The 6,174-nt window shown below is 41.5% G+C and overlaps 1 non-coding gene across 1 annotated transcript; it reads left to right on the plus strand.

Annotated features, from left to right (window-relative positions):
• Nucleotides 1-1,413: 1,413 nt before the first annotated feature.
• Nucleotides 1,414-1,486, plus strand: trnaf-gaa (transfer RNA phenylalanine (anticodon GAA)). The gene has a single exon. It is a non-coding gene; the product is annotated as a tRNA-Phe (tRNA).
• Nucleotides 1,487-6,174: the final 4,688 nt, after the last annotated feature.

The following is a 6,174-nucleotide window of genomic DNA, read 5'->3' on the forward strand; positions in this document are numbered from 1 at the left end:
GCCATCCTTTCATTTTCCCCAGGACCTTAGCTGTCCTTCCCTGTCAGTATCTTTGCTCTCCGCATGTATTTGATCCCTAAATTTAGAATCTGTGTCCCAGATACTTGTGGTATTTAGTGATGATTGTCATAAACCTTCACTAGTCATTGAGCTTGTACAATTCAAATGCACTTCTTTGTGCTGACTTTTTTATCCCCCTTCCGCTGTACCAAAGCAAATCTCCCCGTGAGTCTGTTCATACCATCCATGCCCTTCTTCTCATCCCCAATTTCCTCTCGTGCTTCTCCTCCTGCTTCCCCGGTGCACCGTTCAGCATCGCTCTCATCTCTTATCTACATTTGGGCAGTGGGGAACAGCTGCAGTGTCTTGGAAGAAAGGAAAGTCACCTTGAAGGATGAGAGAGGAACCAAAAAAAACAGAGAGAGAGAGGAGAGAGAGAGGAGAGAGAGAGAGAGATGGCATCAGAACATTACATGACTAATAAAGGACAAGCGCTGCCTCACTGCAGATTAGCACAGTCTGCCATTGCACTCACTCCATTGTATTTAGTCTTACTGTAGCTGTTCAGTTCTACAAGCAAATGACTCACAATAATGATTAAGTTCCAAGTCCCCCACTGAATTGATATTTAGCTTTAAATTATGCCACATAGCAATAGTTTTTTTCAATTAATATAGTAGTCCATCTCCACCATATTGCTGTTTATTTGTGGTTTCACTGTATCGCTAATTTTAAAACCGTAAATTGTGGATTTTGCAATAAAAAAATTCTACTTCTACATTTTTATGGTATTGCAGACTAAGGATAGACACAACTGCCAGTGCAAGTTATCGAACAAACGAGTAAATGACATGCAATAAGCACATTCCTACACTAGCTGCAGGCCACAAGTGCCGCCCAGAGGTCCCCAAAATGCCCCGGGGGTCCTTCAGACTTTTTGTCCATCCAGCAATGATACGTTCATATAATTTAGGTAGGTGAAACTGGTCGTTCTGAGTGGTTGCATCAAGGACGCCCTAAAATACATACATTTTCACAAAAATAACACGCTTGCAAAAATGGGGGAGTTTTCAGCAATGCTGAGGCCCCTCAGTCGGCAATTCGGATGAAAGATAGCAATTTCCCGATGCATTTTCAGGACCTCGGAATAAGATGGGACCGGTTGACAAAAAGTCGTCATTGCAGTTGTATAGCAGCGTTATGGTCGCGTGTGCAGCTCTAGCGACCTCTGGTGTTCAAACATTAAAACAACATCACCTGACCTAGAAACTCAAGACGCAGCAAGCCATAAGTGGTAGAAAAATGCAAATTTTGACGTTCACCATGTTAAGATTGTCCTCGTTTAAGACGCAATTTCGCCCAAGTGACCAAAGATAAGGTATAATATTGCGTTGTTTCTCTTGAATGACGTGTGCCGAAATAGCTCAGTTGGGAGAGCGTTAGACTGAAGATCTAAAGGTCCCTGGTTCGATCCCGGGTTTCGGCATACGAGTGTGAAACCTTTTCTTTATTGCTTTGCCAAAAAGACATTAACTTGTGTAATATAAGTAACAATTATCATTGTAATATATATATATATATATATATATATTGACGTATATTAACGTCATGACTTGTTTACGTTGCAGTGTAGGTAAGTTGCACATAATACAATACAATGCCTTAATTGATACTAGGTTTATTATGCATCTTATTATGATTTTAAATAGTTTACTTGAGTAATTACTATCCTCACATGATGTGGGGTTTTTTTTATAGACGTGCGTCAAAGGGAAAATATAATTCGTGCCCAGAAGTTATCTCTAGGGGGCGACCTTGTTCAATAAACAATCTTTACTCTACGTCACTTCTTCACCTTTGACAGTATGGGTGCTCTCACTTCCTTCTGGAATGTCCGCCAAAAAAGAGGAACCCCAAACTTGACACATGAGTACTTTATTTCATATGTATGTGTTTGTGTATGTGTGTTGCCCCGACAATGAAACAAAAAAAAAGGAAATTTTATCAATGCACAAGCCATTTGTTCATATGTGGCAAGCAAATAATCACCTCACACTGCCAATTGGCAATCGTTTTCTTCACTGCCACAATGTTCCATTGCAGCATTTTTGGGAGTCAGCCAAATACCACTCTGCAAAATTTGGGGCCCATGCATTTGATGTTATTATGAGCACTTGTTCTTTTCTCATTTAAGCTTTGCCATGCAAAAGACATGTTGTCTTTGTTTTTCTGTCAGCTGTGTTTCCATAACTGCTGCTGAGTTATGACACAGGGGAAAAGAGAGGATGGATAAGCAGTTTGTTTTGTAGCGCACTCAAAACATTTGCACTTCCTGTATTTAGCCAGACCCTCCCAAGTCTACTTCCTGAATTCAAAAGCCAGTGTGGCCTAATGTAAACTTGAGATTGTACTGCTTGACCCGTGCTGTTTTTGAGACCTGCTCGCTTGCATATTTCCTCTCACCAACTCACTTCCTCATTGGCCCCTGTCATGTCGCGTGAGTCTTCGAACGTTGGCAGGAAAGAGGGCGAAGAGGAAGAGGCCGACCTTTCAGCTTTAGTTGGAGAGCTCATTTCTATGATGAGACAATCATGTGTCTCCTGTCTCAAATCAGATGTTTGAGGTACCAAGACTGATCTGTTTAACTTATTTTCAATTTTTTTTGTTCTTGGCTTTGAATTTTTGGAAAATAAATCTGACTTGCTCTCTATGTGGCCTCCAGCTACATTCCATTATGTAACAGAGCACAAAATGGGTGGGGGGTGTAATCGATATCAGCCCTCAGTGCAGTGATCAAGTATATGTGGTAGAGGGCAATTTTATGTATTCAAAGTGTATTTTTGAACTTGGGATGTATTTTTCTTATCGGCAAATCGATAAAAGGATCCACTCAACAAAGAAATGTGTAGGTTCAGTCTTTGGTAATGTTTGTCCAAAGTGATTACAGTATCTGGTAAATCAATAGCTTCTCTTCCAGGTTTGTAATGAGAACTCCACAAGGTCATCTCTATGTTTCTTGTATGACCACTTGCCGTGTCTCGCCTCACTCCAGTTGCTGATAGACCCTGGTGTAACGTGATCCAGAGCAGGACTAGGCCTTCTTTATTAGACTAAGAATGTCATTGACCGGCCCATCTCAATATAGCCTGGGAATTAAGCATGACTGAGTTCTGGCTGCCAAAGAGATTTGCGTGCTCCTTATGTACCTATGTTGGACCTGCTGTTCCGCCACATGACAAAAGTCCCTGTTGTTAAGAGTTGACATTCCAAAGCGTCAATGGGTTAACACCTGCGGACCTGCACGTCGTCTTTCTGCGGGTGACATGACTGAAGGTGTGTTACGTGCTAGCTTGGCAGGTGTGATGGCGAGAAAACGCCAGGCAATAACCTTCCCTCTGTGTTTGTATGTTTACAAGGTGAGGGCTCACAGCTACAAGCATTTATATTAGCAAAATGGAAGATGAATAATTATCTTCATATCTTTATGAAGTATTGAGATAGGGGTTTTGTTTTTATTCTTTCTTAAGAAGTAATTTGCTGTTTCCTCCAAGATACTGGTGCGATTCCCCTCTCGGGATCAATAAAGTACAATCTTATCTAAAACACTGCTAAATGACTCATTGATTAGGATTGTCTCAATACTATGAATAATATCAATATACTATTTTCACCTCCACAAGCACTAGCAAAACAATTGAGGTAAAGAAATGTCAACTTTTCAATTTCGGTTTTAAAAAATATTTATTTACAATAATTTTGTGCATTACATGGTACTTTTAAACCACAAAAAATACAAAATAATTGTGGTTTTTTTTGGGCCACTAATTGATTTTAACTCTTAATGTGTTAAATTGACGTTCCACTGTTCATTGATCGTGAGTGCAGCATCGATTTCTTGATTCCGCTTACAAGTAGCACACATGAAACATTATCTTGTCCCTGCGTCTAAGAACCTGAGGAGGTTGGCCAGGATAGATGACATCGTAAATAGTCACATGAAGTTGTATCACTCTCACGGGGCTATGTAATAAGTATCCTTAATGTACAATGTACACTATGTAGTGAGTGACTCCATGTTGATGTAAACACAACAGAGAGGCTTGTTTTCATTTTAATGAGGTAGGATTTCTCTCTAAAACAAATGGTGCTTTTCTTTTTTTTTTTTTTAGTTACAGAAGTACAGGAAATTTATGTAAGGCAAATGTTCCCCGTTCAGGACCTCAGCAGTGTCGTTGACCCTTTGCTTTGGCTTCCTTTGACCCTTTGAGGTGGTACAGGGGTTCCAGGTCAACAAAAGTGTGCTGACTCGCATGCTTGCCGCAAGAGATAAATGTCTGAGAACAATGTTCATGCACACCACACACACACACACACACACTTTCCGAACAAGAATTAAGTTTAGGCTGGCGATGACAAGCTCACTGACGGATGACTTAAGAGTTGAGGTGTCGTTGTCTGTAGGTGATGATGAGGCTACAAGTGGCGGTCATTCTAAAATTGATGGACTCACATCTGCCATGTACATACATCTTGACCTCTCTATTCCCATCTCTAAATTCAAAAACTCGAAATCGATTGAAGCTCTATAGACGATGTGAAGAAACACACTTCCTATCTGTAGCAGATGGCGCCCCTCTGTTTACTGCCACCTATAGGACAGGAGTGGAACATTATCCCTTTGTATGTCATTTTTGTTTTGTCTTGAGTCAACCAGCAGACAACTATGTTTATTTTAGGCCTTTCCTGTTTTCTATTATCTTGGTGTCCTTCTGGAAGGAAGCAGCAATGCAATTCCAGTGCCAAATTATTCTAATTACATCACCGCAATTGTATTAGCACAACCATCATATTGCTCTACGAACTGGGAACAAGAGAGAAAATCTGTGCTTTATTAGATTTATACCCTGCAGCTATGGCTTGCGTTTTCCATTGACTCCCCCCCCCCTTTTCTCTTGGCGAGGATAAGGGACTCTTGTTCACAATAAACTCGGCAAAACAACTGAAAACAAAACAATCATTGAGCAGAAATGCATTGCGTAAGCATCAACGCAGATTGCAAATGAGCATGCGCCTTCACAGAAGAGGATGGCAGAGGATTAGGAGAAGACCTTTAACATGTCCCCGGTGGCCCTTGAAGTATTCAACACAAGCTTTCACACCGATACGTACGGCACATTTCATATAGGTGACTCAGAGGAGGGTTGAGGCATGAAGGACATGGCTGTTGCCAACCTTAATCCCGGTGATATGGGATGAATGTAGCCCTTGGACCGTTACACTCGGCGCAACTGAAGTTTATTTATACATTGGGAAAGCCTTTCCCTTAAGTACCATAATGAGCAACATGTTTTGTGATCTGCTAGTGCACGCATGGGACGTTTGATGTTGTTTTTGTTGCTGGAAATGATAGTGGGTCATTTGTGGTGAGGAGTGATTGCCAACTCCTTCTGTCTGGGGACGCCCCCTTCTTAACTCTGGCTATATTTAAACTTGTTCTTATTAAAAGCAAATGTATCCTCTTAAGCGTTGGCTTGAGCTCTAATTATTTTTTATTCCCAAATCCTGCTAAAAGTCTCTGGAGGTTGCTTCTTCATTTTCAAATGACCCAAGAGAATGTTACGTCTGTTGAGATGATTCCATCCACCATCGTTGTTAAATGGTTCATCTCACGCTAACAGGGGTGGGACGTTCCAGTTCCAAGATCTTAGACTTTTATGGGGGGGGGGCATGACTTATCTTATAAAATTCTGAACCGCCTTATTCTCAATTTACAGCTCTGAATGCTCGCATTGTTTCATCTGCCAGTTCTCTTTTATCACGGCTTTTCACTTCACAGGCTTCCTCCCTATTCCCGATAACACAAACCAACTGGACATGTGCTGAAATGACTTTTCACAGAGTAAACCTCGCTCATTTACTGGCAAGGCCTCCGTCTGCCGCCTCAGCGTTCTCGGCAATTCTGTGTTCTCAGAGACAAGGTCCTGATGTCCTTTTCTGCTAGTTAGCCAGCCCAGCAGTGTTACACCCACAACCTGCTCTACTTTATCCCATCTCTACATTGTTCGCACTGTCCTCCTTTTGTCTGATCCCTTTCTTGATCTCTGGGATTTTCCACCACTTGTCATCGTGTCGGGGGGGGGTCAAAGTTACGCAACTCCAGGATTATTTCCATGG

The sequence above is a fragment of the Syngnathus typhle genome, linkage group LG11 (genome assembly GCF_033458585.1).
Source record: "Syngnathus typhle isolate RoL2023-S1 ecotype Sweden linkage group LG11, RoL_Styp_1.0, whole genome shotgun sequence".
Classification (NCBI taxonomy): domain Eukaryota; kingdom Metazoa; phylum Chordata; class Actinopteri; order Syngnathiformes; family Syngnathidae; genus Syngnathus; species Syngnathus typhle.